Raw genomic sequence first — 22753 nt, 5'->3', positions numbered from 1 at the left:
CGACAATAGGTCATTAAATGACATGGGAAAGGCCTTTTGTCTCTATGGACCTCAGTGTCCCACCTGGCAAAGCCCTTGGAAGGTTCTAGAAGGCTTTCAAGATGAACCAGGTCTTCCCAGCTCTAGGTGATTGATTACCTGAGTGGAACTCAAGCCACTGGACAGTCCCTCCCCTCCCATGGCATGTGAGAATGTGCTACAACGTTTCCCAGAGAGCTAAGGAAGGGTCTGTGATCACCCCTTCCTGAAACTGTCCTCCCTCTCCCCAGAGCATGAAGCTTGCCTAATGTGACGAAGCCAGATCAGAGGCCAAGATTGCCTACCTCGGGGAGGTTTTTAGACTCCATGATCCCGTTTTCCCCTAACTAGGGTAGTTCTATATGCAAGTTTGTACCTTGCATGCTCCTTAAGATGATGGTTGAGGGTGCTCATGGGGGATGAGGGATGGCTTCTCGTGGCTCCCTGTGGGGTATCTGTCCATGGAGGTAGTGGAATAGGCACAGGAGGGGGTCTTGGCTCCAGTCCACCCCATGAACCCCACCCCTGCTCCCACAGATCTGGGGGAACGCTGCTTTAGACCAAGAGCGACAGCCTGTTCGTCATGTCTGGGCTCTGTCTCCTGCCTTCCGGCTCTTCCCTCAGAGCCAGCTCACTACCTCTCCCTCTTTTCTGTCTTCCCAACCGAGTCCTCACCTGCATGCCCTTGTTCCACACGCCAGCCGCACAGGCTGCAAAACATGCAGGTGAGAACATGTTTCAACGTTCTCACGGACTCAGGGCTGGTGCCGAGCCGCTGGGCCTCAACCCTACTCAAGAACACACTGTCTCTGCAGATGACCTCGTGACCCCTGCCAGGGAGCCTTAGACCCCACACCTGCACCCTTCTTCCCTGCCCTCCCCTCCCCTTCTCTGCCCTCTCCCGTTGTTCCTTTTTCTGTTTGTTCTGTCTTTCCCCAAATCATTTTCCAGTTCTGATAAAGTCAGACTAATGTTTCCAGAAACCAAAATCCGTTCTCCACACCAGCCTAGGCACCAGAGAAAGTCTCGTCTCTGCCATACAAGCCCATTGAAAGGGCATTTCTAGGGCCAGGGGTACAGCTCAGTCGACAGGGTGCTTGCCTAGCTTGCACAAGGCCTGGGTTTGATCCTCAGTGCTGCATGAACTGGCTGCGGTGGTGCATGTCTATAACCCCATCACTTGGGAGGAGGATGCAGGAAAATCCCTTGCCAGGTCACCCTTTGCTACATGATGAGACTGGGGCCAGCCTGTGCTATACAAGATCCTGCTTCAAAACAACACAAACCCTACACCCCGAATGGAAGGCTCCCTTCCTTCCCCAGCTCCTGCTCTCCGGTGCCAACCCTCCACCCATCCTATCAGAGCGATCCATAGAGGGAGTGGTCCCAAAGACCACCTTCCCTCTCACCTTTGGATGGGAAGGGGAGGAACCGACCCACCATCTCTTCTGCTCAGCGGCTCAGCCAAGGTGGCATGAAATGTTCCTGTGTCCTCTTGTTTCTGACTTGGTTGGGGAAGCAGAGCCCCTGGGGTCAGAATGTAAGTGTTCATCTTCTCTTAAAAAAAAAAAAAAGTCGGGTAAAATGCACACTTTTCAAAACCAACCACACCACATTGCCTGGGAGGGGAGGAAGAGAGTTTTCTCATGTCTGTGGATGTCCGCTGTGCATTTCTCTGGAAACTCTTGCTTTTCTAAAGATGACGTTGAAGTAACACTTTTCCCTTGCACCTGTGTTTGTGAGTGCCTGGCCAGAGTTTGCTTCCTGCCAAGTTCATGTACACGGTGTGGGTGTCTTCTGACATGCAGAGAGGGCCTGACCCCCTGGACAAAGGTAGAAGACGTCTCCAAGAAGGGAGAGGTCTGTGCTCAGCCTCCTCTAGTGTCTATGATGAACCACTCTACCACCCTAGCCCAGCCTTCTTTATTTCCCAGGTTGTGGCTGATGCCTTACAGAGCTGTACCTTTCCATCATTTTGGCTAAGCAGCAAATAACAGGGTCAAAAGCCTGCCTGCAACCACAGCATAGGAATAGAGGCAAGGGGGCCAGCCAGGAGGTCAAGGTGAACCTTGGCTGCACAGTGAGTCATGAGCCAATCTGAGCTACATGAGACCCTGCTTTAAAATAAGAAGGAGTATGGAGTGAAGCTGGAGAGGTGACTTACTAATTAAGAGTATTTGCTGTTCTTGCAGAGGACCCAAGTTTGGTTCCTAGCACCCACGTCAGGCAACTCACAACCACCTATAACTCCAGCTCCAGGGGAATCCAACACTTTTTCCTGGACTCTGTGGGCACCTGTGCACTTCAGGCATCCTCTCTCTCTCACACATGCACACACACACACACACACACACACACACACACACACATATATATATATACACATATACATTTTTAAAAACTGTGCTGATAACCAAGTGAAAAATGCCAGTGAGTCCCTAGCACACAGCCGCTGGGCCTGTGCTCACGCATCGTCTAGAGCAGGACCTTCCAACGGATATGGTTTTGGATTTTCTTGTAGTCACACTAAAGTAAGTATGAACATGTAAAATTAATGTTAGTAAGCTGTTCTATTACAGTCTATATATATGTAAACACACACACACGCTCGCGCGCACACGCACACACACACAAACACACACACACGGTGTGTACCGATTTTGCTTGCACTTTTGGTCTCATCTTGGACTGACCACCTTTGAAGGGCTTGAGTCTCCCTTGGGGCTAGTTCAGACCAGCATACTGGACAGTGTGATTCTAGAGGTGCAGCTTCTGGGGGCCGGGAGGAATGTCTGTTGAGCTCCTGTGGGATCCTGCAGCTTCCAGGTGCAGTGCCTCAGGTGTCACCTGACTTTCTTACTGTGCCATCTCTCAAGGTAGAAGGCAGCGCAATGACGCACTCAGAGCTCAGAAGGGTTAGGGAACCTGTCCGGGGTCACGTGAGAAGTCTGATGACAGCACCTGAGCTCTTCCAGCACACCCCTGTCGCCCACCCCGCACAGCCCTCCTCCTTTCGCCCAGCTACAGATGACGTGGGACAACAGCGCGACTTCTCAGACTATAACTTAGTTTTGGAGCCATTGATTTGGCCTCAGTTCTGACAGACTCTGAGGCATTGACTGTAGGCTGAAAGTGTGGTTAAAGGTTCGTGCTGGCCTCCCTCCGGGTTTCTATTGCTGCGAAGACACATCATGACCACGGTAGCTCTTACAAGGAGAACATTTAATTGGGGTGGCTCACAATTTCAGAGATAAAGTCCATCATCATGGTGGTGAGCAGGCAGATAGCTTAGAGTCCTACATCTCAGGCAACAGGAAGTCAACTGAGACACTGGGGGTTATCCTGAGCACAGGAAACCGCAAAGCCCGCCCTCACAATGACATACTCCCTCCAACAAGACCACACCCACCCCAGCAAAGATACGCCTCCTTACAGTGCCAATCACATTCATTATGGGGGCCAATCACATGGAACTCCCACAGGGAACTTCTTTTACCTGCATGCAGCACATGCCTCCCCATGCCAGGAGATCTCTATAAACCAGACAATACTCATCAACTCATCCTAACCCTAACCCTTCTCCCTTCTGGGGAACTTCCCAGAAGTCCTGTGGTTAGGTCCATCTGGTCCCTTCTGTTTGTAGCTTGTTTGCCTGAATGAATATACAAACCCCCACAACAGCATGTAGCCACAATCAAACCCATCTTCTCACTCTTTTTAGTCCCAAACCCTTGTTCTCTTCAAGAAGCTTCTTATAGTCAAGGTCTACCTTCCAGTAGAAGGATACCTTTTGGTCAGCTGTCTTTGATAGCTGTGGGATGGCTGAAATGGTACAACCACAGCTGATTGTCAAACGTTTGGCAAAGAGTTAAACCCACTCCTCCATAGTCCTGGTATTGACACATCCTTGGATTTCCCTCAGAGGGAATGTTTTCCTTTCCCCATTGTAAATACTGGGATTCCAAGAGACACGGTTTTTCTAAAGGATGCCATTTTTAGTTAAGTAGCTGAAAATGTCAAGATGTCAGGCTCCCATTTCTTACACAGAGAGGAAGTGTCCCCAGAGTCTAGGGTATGGAGTCTTCCACAAGTACGACCCATCTCCATGAGCTTTCCGTCCAGGTGCTGGGGTATCCGTGGGCCTGAGTGGACCCCCTCCGTCTTCTTCCTGTCGCCCTTGAAACTTCTGCAAGCTGCAGCTGGAGACACAAACTGGCTGATTCGAAAGAAAGGTGGTAGGCAGGCAGCAGTCAGAATCTGAGCATGTTTGAGATCTCACAGCTCGAGTCCCACACCCAGGCATTCTGTGCCACACACCTGGCAGAGGCAACACTTTGTGGTGACAAGGCAGCTTTGCACCGGTAAACACCTGGACTTCTCCAGCCTGTGTAACAGAACTGCAGCCATCCCGTTTGTTCTCCTGATATCTGCAGGGGCGATGCCCCTCCGCAGTTCCAAATTATCTGTGTGTGCTGCACACTGTAGAGTCTCGGCTCTGCCCCCTCAGGAAGCACTGTCCATTTCCTCACCAGGTAGCTTCCACAACAAAGCACTTGGAGCTCCTCTCCGGCAACTTCTAACTGAAGGAAATGACATGTTTCCCCAAGACCAAACAGAGAAGCTAGTCCTTGCCTCCTGTGCTAGTCAAAGTTTTTATTACTGCAACAAGATAACCAACAAAAGCACCTTGAGGAAGGAAGGGTTGCAAGCTCATGGCTTAATGGGGCGCAGTCCATCATGGAGGCAAAGGCGTGGTCACATGGCATGGCGTTCAGCCAGAGAGCAGGAAGACGAGTGCTCATTCAGTCCACGATTAGACTCGTGTTCCAGGACGAGCAAGTGGAAGGGGGCAATGCTAGATGCCCCAGGTGTGGAAGGGTGGAGGTTAGGACAAAGAGCAAAGCACAGTTACTGTAAGGACAGCTGCAAAAACCTGGAGGGTCTTGAGTAACCCCAGACAGGGATGGTTGCTCCCGGGTGAGGGGCTGCTCAGGGGAGAACCCAGGCCAGGATCCCATTTCTTGGACTCAGGTTCCTTTTCTGGAAACTCTCAGTGTCTAGTTCAGTAAGTCCACCTGTGGAGTATTCTGGTCTCACATAGCTCTCAAGTCAGAAAAGGTAGAATGACAGCAACCATTAATATTAATGATGTGCAAGATTGAAATCATTATTATAATTATAGCATAGTAATTTCCTGTATGTCAGACTCTCAGGGCTGGCGAAAGAAGTCATCCTCCCCAGCCTCCCTCTCGAAGTACTAGAGCTCCCTGCTCAATATCCATGAATATTCTTATTAGTCTTATTAACAGCAAAGCCGTGTGATGAATTTCAGCCCTAGTCCAGGGCAGGGAGGGGCCTTGGCTCCACATTCCACATTGGAGCTGAGTTCTCCAGGAACTGAGGGAAAGCCAGAGCCCAGCCCGAGTACAGCTTCCAGTGACTTCTAAATAATGTTGGGAAACAGGCAGACAGGATGGGGGATGTAGCTCAGTTGGTAGAGTGCTTGCCTAGAATTTACCAGGCCTAGGTTTTATCCACAGCACAGGCATGGTGAGGCCTTCCAGTGAGGCCTGCCCGTGAGGCCAACACTAGGGAAAGGAGAGAGGAGGAGCAAGATGCCAAGGCTAGCCTTGGCTACATAGTGAGTTCAAGGCCAGTGTGAGCTACATGAGGAGAGGGGGGAGAGGGAAGCCAAGCAGAAAGACAGGGAGAGAGAGAGAGAGGGAGAGAGAGAGAGAGAGAGAGAGAGAGAGAGAGAGAGAGAGAGAGAGAGAGAGAGAGAGAACCAGGACCTGGCAAGGGAAGTCTCAGAGACTGCTGGACCCTTGCCCCATGTGAATTCACCACTGGCCTCCATGACACCTAGAGAAGACAGGAGGCAGGGGGTAGAGGGTGTGGGATAATTTCTCCAGACCCCAAGCATCTTTATGTTTGAGATCCACAGTCCCAAGAGCACCTAGAGGTACCAGGGAAACTGTCGCCTGCACTGCAAGCATGAGGACAGCATCTCCAGGCCTCACTCACTCCCCTCTCCAGTACAGGCACAGTGTAGTAGCCAGTATCAAACACCTAGAGCTCTGGAGGACAGAGACACAGTCATCAGCCTCGCCTGGCTTTCCTTCTTGTACCTGCTCCACCAGCTTTTCTAAGATGGGAACACCAACCAGGGAGGGCGCCTTGTGAGAGCCTAGCCCTACTCAGAGGCCTGCGCGTGCCATAGAGGCCCCTACTCAAGAAAGCAGGGTTGCCGCTGCCGCTGGGGTCCAGGGATGACCATTCAGCCCATTGGCCAGCCTTCCCTTCACAAGGCCTTTTCTAGCCCAAATACCTAAGGTCTAGAGAGGAGACAGGGGCCCTCAACAGAAGCAATGCAGAGAACACAACTTTTGTTGAGGTCTCTACATTTAATCTTTCTCTCTGGGTGTGTGTGTGTGTGTGTGTGTCTGCGAGCGCGCATCTCATGGTGCACATGTGGAGGTCAGAGGGCAACTCTAAGTGTTGGTTCTTGCCCTCTACCTGGTTTGAGCCAGGTTTCCTGTTGCTCACCTAGCATGTGCCAGGCTAGCCAGCCTAGGGTTCCTCTGTCTCCCATCTCCCAGCAATAGCGTAAAATATACCCTATGGCATCCAGTCCTAGGGATCCTAACTCCAGTCCTCACACTGGTGAGATGTGTGTTTTATTCAGTGAGCTATGTCCTCACCCCAAGGTCTCAACATGTTTATTTGTGTTTGTTTGAGATTGGGTTTCTTTGTGTTGCCTTGGCTGTCCTGGAACTCGCTCTGTAGACCAGGCTGACCTCAAACTCATTGAGCAAACTGCTGTGTCAGTGCCAGGACCTCAGAAAGCCGCTCTCTGCGGCAGGAGTGGGGAATTCCTGCCACTGTGTTTGTGCTGGCGAGGTGGCTCAGCGGTTCAGAGCAGGGGTCAGAGTTCAGGCCTCTCTCAGTACCCACGCTGTGTAACTCACAGCCACTTATAATGCCCTTGTCTCAACTTTGTGAGTGCTGTACTCACACAAGCCCACACATGCACACAAGCCCACACATGCACACAGACACACACACACATACACAGACACACAGACACACAGACACACACATACACACACACACACACACACACAGATACATACACAGACACACACACACACACACAGACACACACACACATAGACACACACACACATACACACACACACACACACTCTTCAGGGACTGGGTAACCTGCAGGGATAGAAGATCCTGCAGAGGTTATGAGCTTCCCTTCTCCAGCCAGAACAACTGTCTCACACACATCCTCCTTCAAGGAACTTAGGTCTTTCCTGTTTCTAGAATCCCTAACTGTGAAATGACTGTGGTTCCTGGGTATCTTAAAGATTACTGTGCCATAAATTTACAGATCTCTTCATGGAACACTAATGTAAGTGGTGGGATTTGAGGAGTCACCAACTCAAGATGTCATAGTTCAATGACAACACTTATAAACTACAGGCCCGGTTCTCAGGGCTAGAAAAGATCAGAGGTCTCCACACAAATGATCTGCCCATCAATGTCCTAATTACATGGAATCCCATGTTTTAATTCACAACTCTTGCAAGGAAAAGAAGCCACTTGAATGCCTCTCACACTCTGCTCTGAGTTCACAGCTGACAATGGTGGCCACAGATGTGGGCGGAGTCCACTACTCGTGTCTCCTAAATGTGCCAAGAGTTGATGCAGAAGCAAGGTGCCAGGCTATCCCACGGGCGGGCGGTGCTGGGGCAGAAAGTCCCCAGGGTCCCTACTGAGAAGGCTCAGGGATGGCTTGTTATCTTTGAAATCAGTTCTGGTCTCCATGACATAAAATCACAAAGAAGAAATCCACTGGGCAGTTCAGAAGCTTGGAAACAGATGTTTGACGTTCTTGTGTGTGCTCATTCAAGTGCTCTTGTGTATACATATGAAAACATGGCCATGTGTATACACATGTAGAAGCCAGAAGTTAACCCCAGGTATCTTAATTTTCTTCTCTACATTAAAACTGTCCCATCTCATCGACACAACTGAACTTAGAGCTTATCAGTTTAGCAAGGCTATCTGGCTAGTGAGTACCAGGGCCCTCCTGTCTCCACATCCCCAGTGCCACCCAAGGCCATCTTACGTGTGTACAGTGTATGGTGTGTCGGCATATCTGTGCAACTGCACAATGCAAGTCTAAGGACACCCTCCCTTGATAACCCTCAGCTTCCCCTCAGAGAGAGGGTCGCATTGCCACTACATACCCCCAGGCCGACTGGCTCAGGAGCTTCCAGGGACTTTCCTGTCTCCACACACCCTGCTTTATGTGACATCTAGGGATGTGAACCCTGGTCCTCCCATTGGCTTGACAAGTGCTTTACACATAAAACCACTTCCTTAGGGCCCCAGGCCCAGCTTTTTACATGGGTCCTAGGAATCTGAACTCAGATCCTTGGGTAGGATAAGAGTCTGCTCGATATAGTGTGTCTCTGTGTCTGTCTCTCTCTGTCTGTCTCTGTCTCTCTCTGTGTGTCTCTGGCTAGAAGAACAAAGTTTTATATATATAACTCATAAGATTACAGGACTTCCACATGAATCACTGTTCCCACCCTCCTACATCCTTCCCAACCATCTGACATTCTGGTGAAAAGAATGTTGTGTTGGGTCTTCCCTGACACAAATTAAATGCACAGCAAAACCCAGGCCAGATGTCCAGTAAGCCAGCCAGGATCACATCCTTACTGAACATGAGGCCCATTCAAAGGAACTGGGCATAGAAATGAAATCCTTCTCAGCGAAGAACGTCAACCAAGTCAGAAGAGTAAAAGCACTTTGCAAACCTTCATTAAGTCTCCCGCTCCTGGGGCATGGGGGTCTTTATAAGGGCCCGGGTGGCTGGCCAGGCTCCCTGCATCCCACAGGCCTTCTCCACAAGATTTGTTTCAGGAAACACATCGTGGACAACAGAGGGACAATACGCCCAGGCGAAGAGGCAAGTTTCAATGTTGATGGTAAGTGGGAAAACCTCTGTGACAAAGCTCAACTCTGGACCAGGAGCCGGAGGCGGAGTTCCCACCAGCCCCTCCCTCCTGCTGTCTAAGGCAGAGGACCGGAGCAGGGAGGGAAGAGGGTGAATGGGGAGGTCAAAGTTGTAATCATCCTAACAGGTCTTTGGGACTCCACCCAGCTGGGAAGACATCAGCTCAGTACAAGGTCGAGGTGATTCCGTGAGGTTGCCTTCTCAGATCTTGGACAGTGGCGCCGCGGATCCAGGGACTGCCTCCATACTCTTTGTTATAGCCTGAGGACGATGAGCACTGACTTACCTGCGAGACGAAAACCCATGAGAAAACACAAGGGAAAGAAACGGAGAAAGAAGACAGTATCAAGTAACTGGAAGTGTGTGTCCTACCAATATCACTGCCACGCTTTTCCTGAGCCCAAGCTTCCAGCGAAGCCCTCGGTTGACTCAACAGCTCTTCTGACTACCTCACCCACCCACCCACCCACCTGCCCATCCAGGGACGAAGGGACCAGGGTTAAGGGGGTTGGAGGGGGGAGGAGGAAAGCACTTGCCCACATTGGAGAGATGGAAGGTCTGGAGAGGGTTGCTTCGCCATGCACCCGCTGGTCCAGGCTGTTTGGTCACAGATCTCCACAAACAAGAGCATAGGCCAGAAGAACTACAAAGGCAAAGTCGAGGCATAGTGGCGATCTGCCAGAGAGCTGCTCCTGCACACGGGGTCAGTACAACCCTGCTGACAGTGGGCTTGAGTTACTTCCTGGTAACCACCGCTAAGCTCTGGGCCTCCGGGTCTCAACCTGGACCTTGTGGGCGTTCTTCCATCTTCACAATGGTCCCTGTCTTCCTGCAGAGGCCTCACCAACCAGCTGATCAGCTAGAGGCCAGCTTGCCTTCATCCCTGAGAAAATTCTCCAGCAAAATAACTGCCAACTGCTCCCCTCTGGCCGTTAGCCAAACCCTTGGCCGCCACGCCCATCAGAGTAGCTCCTCCAATCAGAGGCCTGAAACTCCCTGTCCATTCTAGAATGTTCCAGAGACTTGGAGTTACCTCTTCCTGGGCCCTGGGAAACAAATATCTGCCCACCAGAAAGCTAACATGTGGGACCAAAATGCAGGGCTGTCTGAGGGCAGACTTGGCTTCAGAGGGCACAGACCCCTTATAGTCTCAGTCATGAGTACTAGTGATCCCAGCGGCTCCGTTGCCGTTCCCTAGGGAAAAGATGCATTTGCAAAGCATGCTCCTTGAGGTCACTCTGAAGTTGGGGACGCTGCTGCAAGACAGACTCTGCCTGTGCTGGCACGGACCGAGGGTAACCACTGGCCCTTTCACTGGACAGATGTGCCGGACAAGCCATCCCTGCACACCAGGCCCTTTAACACCAAGCATTGTCAGCTCCAGGTTCCTGCTGCCCCTGCTGTAGTGACTGAAAGACCCCTTTCAGAGAGGCTTAGCCAATGGGAGATGGCTGCTGAGTAGGAGCTGTGTGTCTCTGCCCAATAAGAAGTATCAGAAATGGCATTTTTCTGGTTTAGGAAAATTGTGCCCATAAATGTTCAAATGCACCATTGCACCTGAGCGTCTTTCCCTTTAAAAAATAACTCACATTCAGAGGTTTTCAATGTTCAGAATGTTCTATCCTCAGCATTGATTCCAGAATTTTCCATTATCCTCAAATGAAACCCTGTTCACGTCAAGTATCCATTTCACTCAGCTTCTAGTAAATTCTAAATGTTTTTCGGTTTGAAAACCACTTTCTTTCTTTCTTTTATTTATTTTTGTTTGACATAACCTTTTGCTGCTGGCTTCTTTCCCCCAGCTCATGTCCAAAAATCATGCCAGTGTTCATTCCAAGACTAAGTAATATATATTTATGTGTCACTTCATGAACCCTCGAGTTTTTCATTTTCTTGTCATGTGTTTTTGTTCGGACGTAGTTTCGGTTCTTTTGGATACTGTACTGGTAGTTTTCTGTTGCTGCAAACACCATGACCAAGGCAGCTAACCTATAGCAGAAAGAGATTATTTAGCCTCACAATTCCAGAGTGATGAGTCTTTCGTGACAGAGAAAAACACGGCAGCGGGCAGCCAGCATGGAGGCAGCAGCAGGAAGCTAACAGCTCTTCCAACAGCAAGCATGAAGCAGGGTAAGGAAACTGAGGTTTTAACTCTCAAAGCCTACTCCAGCAAGCTTCCTCTAACAAAGTCACACATGCTTCCTGAACCTCCACAGACAGCACCAAGCATTTAAACCCTGAACTTAACAGGAGACATTCGAATATTCAGGTCACTGCAGACACAAACGTAGGAGTGATAATTTCATCTTATCTTGAGGACCTGTCCAAACGCATTCCATATTGGCTATCCCATTTTGACATCCCTCCCAGGCCTGTCGAAAGCTTCCAGCATCCCCATATCCCTATGGAGCTTTCTTTCTTTTCTCTTGTTAATTATAGCTGTCCAAATGTGTGTGAAATGGCCTCTAGTGATGGTTTTGATTTGTGTCTCTTTGATGATTAAAGACTTTGAACATTTTTCACCATGTGTCTATTAAAGACATCTATGATTATCTATTTTTTTTTTCTTCAGGGATGGCTATTTGGGTATTTTTGTGCATTAAAAAAATAGATTGTGTTTTTGTCATTGAGTCTTAGGATATTTTGAATATTCCAAAGTAGAGAGCTAACATAGTCTCTTCATAATGAGGGAAGACTTTAGTCATTTTTCTCTGTAATTTTTTTGTCCCGTTTTTCATAGTTCCTCCTTGTCTTCTTTATTTTGGTTTTAATGGATACTTCCTAACATGTCATTTTGATTTCTATTTTAATGCCACTTTCTTATTGTTGGTCCTAAAGAATACAAGTGACATCAGAATTTATAACAATCTAGACATAATGAGTTCCAGAGTATCGTAAACCATGGCCCATGTGACTTCATCTCCCCGTGATAGTGCCACAAGCCCATTTCTATACATTGTGCACCCATCAACATAGATTCATAATCATTAGCCGTTTGAAGTTGTCTCTAACCCAGCAAAGAGGGGGAGTTACAAACGAAAGCCCCTGCTGTTTGTATCTATCATGTGGCTGCCTTTGCCTGGGTTTGCTTTCTTCGTGGGAGCTCCTATCACCCGTTTGTGCTCTCCCATCAGACTGGAGGTCTTTCAACACTTCTCGTAGAGAATTATCGATGACAAATTCTTTTATTTGTTTTTTTATCTTAACACTGGGGATATCTTAATTTTCCCCTCATATGTCAATGGCAGTGTTACGAGATGTATAATTTTTGGTTAACAACCTTCCTCCCCCACTTAGCACCTTGAGCATATGAATCCTCTGTGCTGTGGTTTACATAGCTCCTGGTGAGAAACCAGCTCTTAATCGTACGGGACTTCCCTTGTAGCCGGCAGTACTCCTCTGTCTTTCTACTACCGAGACTATCTCTTACCATTTTCTCTTCCTCCGTTCCTTCTGGGTTTTTCTTATGCATCTGTGTCTAGACATGCTTGAAAGTGTCCCACAAGTCTCTTAAGCTCCAGTCAGTTTTCCTCATTTTTTTTTTCATTCTCTTTTTCAGTCTATGGAATCTTGGTTGGCTTATCTTCACAGACATTTCTTTTTCCTTGAGTGAAATTTCCTCTTTGTAAGGACATATTTCAACCACAGAACTTCTGATTGGTTCCTTTTAAATACTTTCTATGTCTTCATTGTGTGTGTGTGTGTGTGTGTGTACACGCCATGCACTTGTATGGATGTATATATGTCTTTGTATTTATTACTGCTTCTCTAGTTTCATGGTTGGCTTTAATGCCATATACAGGGACTTACTTATAACTTAGGTCTGTTTGAAATAGTTAATCTCAGCTTTCAGTGCCTGGGATGCTTGAGGGATGATTTATTTTCATTGCTTTTTTGCCCCAATTTGAGGGTCATGCTTTCTCTTTTATTCTTTGCATAGCTCATAATGTTTTGTTGGAAACTGGATATTTTGAATGTTTTAATGGTTCAGTTTGGAAATCAGCACCCTCCCTCATTTCCCTAGTGAGGTAGGGAAGCACAGTGAGCACTTAGTGCACTGGAACACCCAATTGGTATGGAGTCACATGCATCCATGTGTCCTCTGCAAATGCAACACTTGTTCCTAACAAGCATTCTTTTTTAAATGAATAAATGTATTTGTTCTTTGTTTGTTTATTTTAACTCTCAGCTGCATCTTCCCCTCTCTCCTCTCCTTATTTCCCCATTAATCCTCTATTTCCACCCCCAATCAACTCCCCTGTTTCTGTTTAGTTAAGAACAGGTCTCCCATAAGTATGAACAAAACAGGGCACATCAAGTTGCAGTAAGACTAAGCTCGTTCCTGGGTATTAATGCTGGGCAAGGCGACCCAGTATGAGAAATAGGGTCCCAAAAGCCAGTAAAAGTCAGAGACAGCCCCTGTCCCCGTTGTTTGGAGTCCCACCAAAGGACCAAGCTACACAATTGTAACACTTATGCAGCACACGTAGGTCGGTCCCGTGCAGGCTCCCTGGTTGTCTGTTCAGGCCCTGTGAGCCCCTGTGAGTCCAGCTTAGTTGATTCTGTGAGTTTTCTTGTGAGGTCTTTGACCTCTGTGGCTCCTACTCCTCTCCCCGCTCTTCTGCAGAAGAAGCACTCTTTTTCCCTGAAATCACTGGACTTTAGACACTTGCCCAAATAAAGAAGACCAAAGACCTAAACATAGACATTTTGACTCTATAGACCATTCATTCATTCATTCATTCATTCATTCATTCATTCACTCACTCACTCACTCACTCAAGAATATTTGTGGTGTTGAAGAGATGACTCCACAATAGAAGTGTACAGAGGACCCAAGATTGCTTCCCAGGACTACATCAAGTGACTCCTAACCTTCTGTAATGTCAGCATCATGTGCACATACCCAACTAACAAAAACACATGCATTCACATAAATAAAATGAAATAAATTTTAAAAGTATTTATTTTCTATCTACTCAGGCTTAAAAATGAATGGCTATATCCCACTTTTTAATTGGATTATTTGGTATTTTGGTGACTAGTTTCTTGAGTTCTTTGTATATTTTGGAAATCATTCTTCTATCAGCTATGGAGTTGGTGAAGATCTTTTCCCATTCTTTGGGCTGCCATTTTGTCTTGTCGATTGTGCCCTTTGCCTTACAGAAGCTTCTCAGTTTGAGGAGGTCCCATTTATTAATTGTCGATCTCAGTGTCTATGCTACTTGTGTTATGTTCAGGAAGCACCAATTCTTTCAAGGGCACCTCCTACTTTCTCTTTTAAGACGTTCAGTGTGGCTGGATTTATGTTGAGGTCTTTGATCCATTTGGACTTAAGTTTTGTGCATGGCAATAGATACATAGGTCTATCTGCAGTCTTCTACACACCATCATCCAGTTGTGCCAGCACTATTTGTTGAAAATGATTTCCTCCTCCCATTGTATAATTTTAGCTGTTTTTTCAAACATCAGGTGTTCGTAGGTGTGTGGGTTAATATCAGGATTTTTGATTAGATTCCATTGTCTATTTTTGTGCCAATACCAAGCTGTTTTCAGGACTATAGCTCTGTAATCGAGCTTGAAGTCAGAGATGGTGATTCCTCCTGAAGTTCCTTTATTGTACAGGGTTGTTTTGGCTATCCTGGGTTTTTTGTTTTTCCATATAAAGTTGAGTATTATCCTTTCAAGGTTAGTGAAGAATTGTTCTGGGATTTTGATGGGGATCACATTGAATCTGTAGATTGCTTTTGGCAAGATTGCCATTTTTACTATGTTGATTCTACCTATCCAAGATCACAGAAGATCTTTCCATTTTCTGGTATCTTCTTTAATTTTTTCCTTTACATGCACAAAGTTCTTGCTATATAGGTCTTTGATTTGTTTGGTTAGTGTTACCCCAAGACATTTTATGCTGTTTGTGGCTATTGGAAAGGGTGATGTTTCTCTGATTTCTTTCTCAACCCCTTTATGGTCTTTATATAGTAGGGCTACTGATTGTTTTCAGTTAATGTTGTATCCTGCTAATTTGCTGAATGTGTTTATCAGCTGTAGGAGTTTCCTGGTAGAGTTTTTCAGGTCACTTGTGTAAACTATCATATCATCTGCAAAATAGAGACAGTTTGACTTCTTCCTTGTATCCCCTTGATATCCTTTTGTTGTCTTATTGCTCTAGCTAGACCGTCAAGTACAATATTGAAGAGATATGGAGAGTGGGCAGCCTTGTCTTGTTCCTGATTTTAGAGGAATCACTTTAAGCTTCTCTCCATTCAGTTTGATGTTGGCTGTTGGTTTACTGTATATTTATTAGTTTATTATGTTTAGATATGTTCCTGTTATCCCTGATCTCTCTAAGACCTTTATCATGAAAGGGTGTTGGATTTTGTCAAAGACTTTTTCAGCATCTAGTGAGATGATCATATGATTTTTCTTTTTCAGTTTGTTTATATAGTGGATTATATTGATAGATTTTCGTATGTTGAACCATCACTGCATACCTGGGATGAAGCCTACTTGGTCATGGTGGTTGATTTCTTTGATGTGTTCTTGGATTCTATTTGCCAGTATTTTATTGAGTATTTTCGCATCAATGTTTATGAAGGATGTTGGTCTGTAGTTCTCTTTCCTAGTTGTATCTTTGTGTGGCTTGGGTACCAAGGTAATTGTAGCCTCATAGAAAGAGTTTGGTAATGAACCTTCTGTTTCTATTGTGTGGAATAATTTGAGGAGTATTGGTATTAGCTCTTCTTTGAATTTCTGGTAGAATTCTGCACTGAAGCCATTTGGCCCTGGGCTTTTTTGGGTTGGGAATCTTTTGATGACTGCTTCTATTTCATTAGGGGCTATAGATCTATTCAAATTGCTTATCTATTCTTGACTTACTTTTGGTAAGTGATAGCTATCCAGATATTTGTCCATTTCCTTTGAATTTTTGAATTTTGTGAAGTACCGGTTTTCAAAGTATGTCCTGAAGAGTCTCTGGATTTCCTCAGTGTCTGTTTTTATATCCTCCTTTTCATTTCTGATTTTTTTGATTTGCATGTTCTCTCTCTCTCTTTTTCTCTCCCCCCCCCCTCTCTCTGGTTTTTGGTTAGTTTGAATAAGGGTTTGTCACTCTTAGTTACATTGATTCTTTGTATAGTTTTCCTAGTTTCTACTTTATTGATTTCAGCCCTCAAATTGATTGCTTCCTGGCATCTACTCCTCCAGGGTGAGTTTGCTTCTTTTTGTTCTAGGGCTTTCAGTTGTGCTGTTAATTCTCTTATGTGGTTATCCTCTGTTTTCTTCATATGGACACTTAGTGCAATAGCACTGTTGGAAAACCAGCATAGGCTTGACCCAGACCCCCTGAATGTGGGTCTCAGTTAGAAGGTTCGGGCAGTCTACCAGACCTCTATCAGTGGAACCAGGATGTATCCCTGGTGCACAAAAGGACTTTGGGAGCATATTCCCCATGGAGGAATACTCCCTTAACCTAGAGACAGGAAGGTGATCCTAGGCCCTACTCCAAATAATTTGAGTGGGTGGGGAATGGGATTGGAGAGTGGGGGCATGGAAGGATGAGGGGAGAGGGAACTGGGATCAATATGTAAAATAAGAAAAATAAGAATAAATTAATGGTTATTTGATTGTGCAAATACAAACAAAAAACAAACAAAAGACAAAAACCCCCCAAAGATTCCTGCCCCCAAGAGTTGAAGACTCTTATGAAGAGAGATGATTCATGGTTAACATGTAAATAGTCAGTCCTGGAATTGGAGACTAAGAAGCACTGTGGATTAAAGAGACTGGGATATTACATTTCCCATTTTTCTCACTGCTGCCATCTACCTGTGACAAGAAGCAACTTAAGGAGTGGCAGGATTATTTGGGTTCATAGTTCAAGGGGACAAATCTCCTCCTTGCCCCCCCCCAGCACCATGGTGGAGAAGGTGTGGCTCAGGAAGCGGCCAGTGAGTCAATTACCCCAACTGGTAGCAGTCAGGCAGCAGAGAGGGGCACAGGAAGTGAGGCTGGTGACCACACCACAGGGCCCACTCCTAGTGACTCACACCACCAGCTGGGGCCCAAGTGCTCAAACAGGTGAGCCCAGGGGTGGGCTGGGGTGTCACATGCAAACTATACTGCTTACACTTTGGGCACCAGGACTATTGTATGTGTGTGTGTTGGGGGGGTAAAATTGTAAGTTTTAAGATTTTCTTTGTTATAATTGCCCAAGTATTCTTTTTTTTTATTTTAATCATTTATTTTTTATTTTACATGTCGATCCCAGTTCCCTCTCCCTTCTTCCCTCCCTCCCTCCCTCCCTCTCACCCTCTCTGCCTCCCCTCCCCCCACCCCAATTCCACATGTAGGGCAATGCCATCCAGGTGGGGTCATGTAGATCTGTCAAGACATTTGAAGTAGGGACTAGGACTTCTCTCCTGTCTCTAGGTTAAGGAGTGTCCCTTTATGGGGGATGTGTCCGCAAGGTCCTTTTGTGTACCAGGAATACAACCTGGTTCCACTGTCTGAGGTCCCTTAGACTGCTCAGTCCTTCTGGCTGAGACCCATATTCCGGGGGGACGGGGGCTGAGTCAGTACAATGCTGGATTCCCAGCTATCAGTCTGGGGGCCTGTCAGCTCCTCCTTGTTCAGGTAATCTGTCTCTATGTCCTCTCCCTCTGCATCTGGATTCTAGTTCGACTCAGTGTTTAGGTATGGGTGTTTGCTTCTGTTTCCAACAGGTACTAGATGAGGGCTCCATGATGGTGGATAGGTTAGTTGTTGATCTCACTATCAGGGAAGGGCATTTATGGCAGCCTTTCCACTGATGCTCAAATTGTTAGTTGATGGCAGTCTTGTAGGTTTCTAGACCTTTCTTTAGGTTCAGTTTTCTCTTCAAACCAATAATGGCTTGCTCTTTTATGTTCTCTCCCTCTCTCCCTGTCCCTCCCTCCCTCTCTCTCTCCCTCTCTTCTGTCTTCCTAGTCGCACGTGCTTTCCTCTCCTCCTCTTCTCTTTCTCCTAGCTCCCTCTCCACTCACTGCCCCCCAACTCCCCATGTGCTCTGGGGGACTTTGTCCCTTCTCCCTTCTGTGAGGGCCTTTGTATGAATCTCTTAGAATACACCTTGTATCCTAGTTCCTCTGGTGGTGTGAATTATAGGCTGGTGATTCTTTGCTCTAGGTCTAAAATTCATATATGAGTGAGTGCATTGCCCAATTATTCTTAAACAGCTTCAAGAATAATGCCCAACTTCCATATGTGCTTGCCCAGACCCGCTTACAGTCCATAGTCTGCAGACCTCCCCACCACCACCGCCCAGTTTGGTACTGAGGTGCATCGTGCCATGTTTGTTTACTCCTTCATAATTGTTTCTGAAGACATTCAATCATGTGAGCACAGGGCAGCTGTCAAACAGGAAAGCAAACATTGCTCTAATTCCATTATCTAATCAATTGCTTATGTTTTAATTTCATCTATTATCCCTCTGTGTCCTTTGTGACAACTGTCTTTTCTAATGCAGGGTTCAATTTCCTTTCTCTCGACTCCTGGATCTGGATCAGTTCCCTCACTCTTCCATGTTCTGCCTACCACTGGCATTTTAAATACTCCAAACCCATTCTCTTTTATGGTCTTCCACAGTCTGGATTGACCTAGAATCTTTAGTGAGCAACAATCAGTTACTGCACTTTTTTAAAACATTTATTTATTGGCTGATTGTATGTGTGCATAAATGCATCTGTGTGTGTGTGTGTGTGTGTGTTTGTGTGTGAGTGTACGTGTGTATGTGTACTTGCTGTGCACATACTGAAGCTATTATGCTTGGCATGCAGAATGTCCCCTTTAGCCTTGTGTGTCTGAATACTTGGTTCCCAGTCACAGGTGCTAATTGTAAAGGTTATAGAACTTTGAATAGCTGGACCCTTGTTGGCGGAAATATGACAGTGTGTGTGTGGGGGGGGGTAAACTTTGAGATTCTGTAGCCTGACACCCTCTCCTGCGTGCGGAGAAAATGTGATCAGGCTTCGTGTTCCTGCCACCACGCCTTCCCCTGAAACAAGACGTCTCTTTCCTAACGTGCTTTTCTGGGAGTATTTTATCCCAGCAACAAAAAAAAGGTAAAGGTCGCAGAAGCCACAGGAGGGAGAGCAGCATTTGCCCTACTCTATCCCGCTCTGGCTTACTGGTGTGAGACAGTGTCTCTCACTGAACTTGGGGCTGAGCTAAGAGCCCAGAGACCCAGTCTTTCTCTTGTCTCTCCTCCTGCTGTAGCGGCCCTACAGCACTAGAGTTGCCAACATCTGTGTGGCCATGCTTGCTTTTTAATGTGGGCACTGGAGATTTGAACTCAGGTCCTCAGGCTTGCATAGCACCTGCCCTGATCTACTGGGTCATCTCCCTCCCTCATTTAATGCAGTCTTGGAAGAAACTGTACCTAAGTGATGTTGATTTTTGTTTTGTCACCGAAGTACTTAACGGGGGCTGTGCTTATTTCTTATTGCTATTCTTTGATGCTTTTACTTAAGAAGTTTTGAGCTAGCATTCTTCTCTCTCTTCTTTTGGTTTTTGGTTTTTTGTTGTTGTTGTTTTTTTTTTTTTTTTTTTTTTTTTTTTGGTTTTTCTATTAAGCAGTACTGTCCCTGAGAGTTCTTAAGGATGATATTTACATGTATTCTCTCAAGTTGGCTTTACTTTATTCTTTGAATATGTGAAATGCTAATGTGATTCTAAATGTCAAAACATATACCAGTTTACAGCCCGTGAACTTCCACCCCTTACTATTTTCACTGAATGTGTTTGTATAAATGTGTGAAAAGTAGGCTTTTCATTTTAAAAGGACATTGTCTCTAAATTAGTGGATGTTTCTGCCTTGCCTTGCCAATAATCTCTCTCTCTCTCTCTCTCTCTCTCTCTCTCTCTCTCTCACACACACACACACACACACACACACACACACACGCACTGTTATATTTTATTTTATTTATTTTTTATTTTTATTTTACAAATCGGTTCCAGTTCCTTTTTCCTCTCTCCCTCCCTCCCTGTTTCCATCACTCCCACCCTCCCACACCCCCCCATCACCCTCCCTTACCATCGCCCCCCACTCCACATGTACAGTATCGCCTTCCAGGAGGGGTCATCTACATCTGTCAAGTCATTTGGAGTAGGGTCTAGGCCCTCCCTCCTGCCTCTAGACTAAGGGATTTCCCCTGCATGGGGAATGTGTTCCCAAAGTCCTTTTGTGCACCAGGGATACATCCTGGTTCCACTGTCAGAGGTACTTTAAACTGCTCAGGCCTTCTAACTGAGACCCATGTTCAGGGGTTCTGAGTCAGTCCAATGCTGGATTCCCAGCTATCAGTCTGCAGACCCGTTAGCTCCTCCTTGTTCAGGTCAGCTGTCTCTGTGTGTTTATTTGGCCTGGTCTTGTCCTCCCTCTCTGCATCTGGATTCCAGTTCAGCTCAGTGTTTAGTTGTGAGTGTCTGCTTCTGTTTCCATCAGCTACTAGATGAGGGCTCTATGATGGTGGACAAGGTAGTCATCAATCTCACTATCAGGGAAGGGCATTTATGGTAGCCTTTTCACTGTTGCTCACATTGTTAGTTGGGGTCATCCTTGTAGGTCTCTGAACATTTTTCTAGAGTCAGTTTTCTCTTCTCAATAGAGGAAATCAAAAAGACTGAAAGACACTTAAGAAAGTGCTCAACATCCTTAGCTATAGGGAAATGCAAATCAAAACAACTCTGAGAAACCATCTTACTCCTGCAAGAATGGCTAAAATTAGAAACACCAATGACAACTTATGCTGGAGAGGATGTGGAGAAAGGGGAACACTCCTCCACTGCTGGTGGAGATCAGTATGGCGGTTCCTGAGGAAAATGTGAATCAGTCTACCACAGGACCCGGCAATCCCCCTCTTAGGTATATACCCAAAAGATCCATATCCATGCAACAAAGACATATGTTCAACTATGTTTGTAGCAGCATTATTTGTAATAGCAAGAACCTGCTATATTTTATTTTATTAATTTTTGTATATGCATATGTGTACCTGTGTGTAGGTGTGTACACTTGAGTGCAGTGGCTGTACGGGCAAGAAGAGAAACATTTTGAGTCCCATGGAGTTGGAGTTAGGCAGTTGTGAGCTGCCCAGCATGGAACTAAACTCAAGTCCTCTGCAGCCACTGAGCCATCTCTCCAGGCCCTAAACCTGGGTTTTAAAAATCTACAACTGTTAATCCATTTATGGTAATGGTTTCCTTTCTTGTGTTTTTTGGAGAAACATTATATATATTTTTGAAGTAGGCTATTTTGATTCCTCAGCGTTTATAGGCATAGTGTTAGGAGCCATGAATTATTCTCTAATTATTAGTTTAAATGTGGTTTATAAATGCCGTAGTTAGTAGTTAGTGGTTTGATTATCTGCGTTTTTCAAAATTCTCTAATTCCCTTTACATTTTAATAATCTTTCCATAGTTGTTTAATGATAAGACTTTTAAAGTCCCTGTTGGAGCAGCATCGTTAATAATATTGTGGGATCCAGGCATGCCTTTAATTCCAGCACTCGGGATTCAGAGGCAGGAAGATTGTTGCAAGTTTGAGGATGGTCTAGAATACATAGAATTTCAGGCAAGCCAAACTAAACACAATGAAAACCTTTCACCAAAGTGTGTGTGTGTGTGTGTGTGTACACAGTTAGGTAGGCACATGATGGTAATCTTACTATTCAGAGAGTTGGGGCAGGAAAATGGTGAGTTGAGGGCATCTGAATAATATAAAAGACATTGTCTCAAAAGGATTTCTTATATGGCAGTCTTTTATTAATAATCTTTTTGAAATATGATTAACAAGCAACAAACTATATATATTTAAGGTGCACAACTTGACAAGTGTTGGCATTCATGAACACCAGCGAAAACGGCACCACAGTTAAGATAGTGAACACACTGGCAGAGCACAAGAGCGTAACCTTTCAGGGTCCTCTGATCCATGCCACCGAGTGGAGTCTCTCCCGTGTTGTCACAGCAGGCCAGCTCGCATCCTTACAATTTAACGTGAATGGAATCCCACAGTATATACTCTTTTTGTGTGTAAGTTCTTTGACACGGAGAAACTAATTTGAGATTCACCCATGCTTTGGCCTTCATTTACTTTTTTTTTCTGAATGGAATTTTGTCACTATTTGGATGCCCAAATAGCTTGCTGCTCTGTCCACCTGATGACATTTGTGGCTCTCAGGTTTTTCTTTGGCTGTTTCCCTTGTATTTTCAAGACATGGTCTTGCTTTGTAACCCAGGCTGACCTAAGCCTCACAGAGCCTCCTGCATCAGAACTGAAATGCTGAGAATTTTAGCAATGGCTAAAACAGATAGAGATGCTAGGAGCATGAGAGACATCTACATAGACACCTGCTTCTATTCCTTGGGTAAGAACCTATGATTTGAATGATAGGATTGTAGTATGGGGACATGTTTAGGTTTTAAGGAGTTAGGCAGCTGTTTTGCTAAAGTAACTGTAAATTTTGTAAGAATAACATGATTAAAAAGTAACTTACCTCCAGACTACTTCCCAATGCTTAAAACAAATCCATCCATTTGAAAATGTTTGTGTGTATATATGTGTGTGTGTGTGTGTGTGTGCATGTGTGAGTGTGTGTACTCAAGTATTTGTATGTGTATGTTCATGTGTGTGCGTGCGCACATGTGTGCATGTGT

This window comes from Phodopus roborovskii, unplaced genomic scaffold, assembly GCF_943737965.1.
Source record: "Phodopus roborovskii unplaced genomic scaffold, PHOROB, whole genome shotgun sequence".
NCBI classification, from domain to species: domain Eukaryota; kingdom Metazoa; phylum Chordata; class Mammalia; order Rodentia; family Cricetidae; genus Phodopus; species Phodopus roborovskii.
Note: the sequence above shows the minus strand (reverse complement) of the source record.